Here is a 3,665-nt window from a genome sequence, read left to right on the forward strand (position 1 = left end):
CTCTGCACTGTGTACCGGTACACGGGTTTGTGTACCGGTACACCACCCACGAAAAGCCAAACCCGAGCCTCGGGTTTGCTGGGGAAATGGTCTGTGTACCGGTACACCACCACGTACCGGTACAGCCATCGATCACGTACCGGTACAGCAAGCGAACCCGTACCGGTACGCAGCCCGCTGAAGGCAACCCGAGAGCTAACCAAAAATCCAACTTTTTGGATTTTGGTACACCGCTTTAAACCACAATTCTCGGGACTCGAACCATGGGTCGGAACACTGTCTACGACCCTTCAGAAAGTCTGAGATGGCTCGTCACACAGATCAAACACTCGAACCTCGAAATTTACAAAGGTCCAGTGCATCACAGTACCCGATACACCCCCAGTAGCCCCGAGGTTAGAGCCCCGACAGCAGACAGTAGCACCGCCACCAGTGCCCGTAGCTGCGACAGGGATAGTGTTGCCAGAGATGGTGGGGGTTGAGGAGCGAGAGCGGATGATGGAACGACTGAATGAATTCCGTCGCTGCAACCCTCATATCTTTGATGGGGAGAAAGTGGATCACTGGGTGGTCGAGAAATGGCTGATGCATATGGAGAAGTTATTCTATGATACCTTCGTCGAGGAGCGATATCGAGTTTGGTTTGCCACGCACCACCTTGACGGCGAGGCTTACAGGTGGTGGGTGGACATTCGTGAGGATCCTCGTACTGATTTGTCCACTATCACGTGGAACAGGTTCAAGGAATTGTTGTTGACGACTTACTTTCCTCAGAGTGTAAAGAGGCAGATGGAAAGGGACTTAAGAAACCTGAGACGGGGACAGGACAGTAGCTGAGTATGAGCGGGAGTTCTCCCGATTACTGCATTGTGTTCTTTTTGTGGTTCGAGATGATGAGGATAAGGCTCAAATTTTTTAGGTAGGTTTGCGGCCTGCGATTTTCAGATTGGTCCAGGCGTCAAACCTTTCNAATATTTACGTGGTTCGGCCAACGGCCTACGTCCACGGGCGAAGACGGAGCAGAGATCTTCATTATAATCAAAGTGGTGTATAAAATATGCCTCTCTCGCAAAACCCTAATCCCAAAAAATACACCCATATTCCCTTTCTCATCTTCTGCACTAAATCAATAACAGAAAGGGTATATTTATAATAGTAGCTAAATCCTAATACGATTAGGAATACAAACCCACTAAGATTAGGAATATCTTGATAAATTAGGCATAATCTAAACTTAACTTAATGGGATAATTAAAATAGAATAGGGTTAGAAGACCTTGCAGTACTAGAATTCGAGACATGATTTAGTGCGGAAGATGAGAGAGGGAATATGGGTGTATTTTTTGGGATTAGGGTTTTGTGAGAGAGGCATATTTTTTACACCACTTTGATTATAATGAAGATCTCCGCTCTGTCTTCACCCGTGGACGTAGGCCGTTGGCCGAACCACGTAAATATTGTGTTCTTTATTTTTCTTCTCTCTTTCTCGGATCTCTTTTGGTATTTTCGCATCCGACGAACTAGATCTTCTCTGTTTTAGTTCTAACAAACTTGTATCAGAGCCGGAATGTTCATTTGGGTGTTTAAGACGTCGACGAATTTGAGATCGAGAAGTTTGATCGCTCCAGCAGTTTCGCTCTACGACAAGTTGTCGTTCTGATGCAACAGAGGTTGCAAAAGGCGTAGTTGGAGATGAGAAGATTGGCACTTCAGAGAATCCCGCAGATTTGTTCATTAAGTTTTTAGGCGATCAAGGTGAAGTATTCCATAAACTTGTTCGCATGTGCAGTAGCACTTCAGGAGCTCTTGGGATTTTGGTGTTGAAGACATAGGATTCAAGCCAAGGTGGTGATTGTTAAATATGTCTCGAATTCTAGTACTGCAAGGTCTTCTAACCCTATTCTGTTTTAATTATCCCATTAAGTTAAGTTTAGATTATGCCTAATTTATCGAGATATTCCTAATCTTGGTGGGTTTGTATTCCTAATCGTATTAGGATTTAGCCACTATTATAAATATACTCTTTCTGCTATTGATTTAGTGCGGAAGATGAGAGAGGGAATATAGGTCTATTTTTTGGGATTAGGGTTTTGTGAGAGAGGCATATTTTGTACACCTCTTTTATTATAATGAAGATCTCCGCTCCGTCTTCGCCCATGGACGTAGGCCGATGGCCGAACCACGTAAATATTGTGTTCTTTATTTTTCTTCTCTCTTTCTCGGATCTCTTTTGATATTTTCGCATCCAACGAACTAGATCTTCTCGGTTTTAGTTCTAACAGAACTTATAAAAGGCAAAAGATAATTCGAATGAATATGATAGGATCATTCCGTTGGAAAATTTGTCTATTATTTTAGCAGATAATTAACCTGTTAAACTATTTTTAAATAAAGGTATTTAAACTATTGTTTTAAAAAAAAACGCATGCAAGAATTGATAGCAAAATATTAAAAAGATATGAAGTTCAGATAAAGGATTGCAGGTGGAGACGTGCTAGGCACTGTCCTAAAAGCGAGATTATCTCTCGTTCTAGCAATCACCTCTAACGATACAATGACTATGAGCTACCCCGTTGGCACGTCTCTAGGGTAGCACAGCTTGAACCAAGTAACTTTCAGAAATCCAATAAGTAAAGAACGAAGATGTGTAATCCTCAGGGTAGTATATATGAGAAGTACCGGCGGACGAAAAACTCTTTTAACCTCTTATGCACTCTCTTTTATATACAGATAGGTGCCAATGAGAACCGCCACCACGTGCAACCAATGTAGGGTCTAATGGCCCTTTTGAGCCGTCTCCACTTAGTTGTTTGACCTTACCGAGGTACGACTCTTGGGTTAGCTGTTTGACCTTGCTGATAAGAGATTAAGTCAAGAAATATCCGGGTAAATAAAAAATAAAAATGAAAAATAAAAAGTGAATCGAACCGTGGTGTCTGGCTTGATTTGTGTCGTGCGCTTGCGTTTTGTGGATCACACCAATCTCATTATCATCCAAGCAACTAACTTGAGTATGATGGAGAATATGAAGTACTACTATATGTCATTAGTTTTTAATATGAAACTAAACATTTATGTAGCAGGTTATGCACGAGTTCTCAGATAAAGCCCATTTAATATATATTGGGCCACCCAGAAAGCCCATGAGCCAAAATAAAATTTTAAATCATTTAAATTAAATAAATGTTAACACTTTCTAATATAATCTCACTTAGCTTCATCTTTTTCAAGTGGAATTTGATAATTCCAAACTCTTGGGATTTTTCGACCCAACTAGATTCGGCATCTCAAATCTTCAATTTCTTTGAGTTGTACTCTTTTCTCATCCAATATCACTTTCTCATTTTATGTTATCTAATCTAAACTAATGGTGAATACAGAAAGGGTCTCACGATATAAGCTTGATCTACTATCTATCTTAAGCAGTCGCACCTCTCTGTAATACAAATGAGATATTTGGCAACAAGAAATATAGACTCCTTGTTACTCTTCTTCTTTTTTTTTTCACTCTACAGTGAAAAATATGATTTAGTGCGTCGGTGAATAACAAATTGTGCTTCAAATTAAGTTTTGGTCGTTGTTCAACGACCTTCTATGCAGTAAACACCAATACTAATACAAGTAACCTAATTAGCCGTTTAATTCTTTCAGAAGAAAAAATAATG

The sequence above is a fragment of the Ananas comosus genome, linkage group 15 (genome assembly GCF_001540865.1).
Source record: "Ananas comosus cultivar F153 linkage group 15, ASM154086v1, whole genome shotgun sequence".
In the NCBI taxonomy this organism is placed as follows: domain Eukaryota; kingdom Viridiplantae; phylum Streptophyta; class Magnoliopsida; order Poales; family Bromeliaceae; genus Ananas; species Ananas comosus.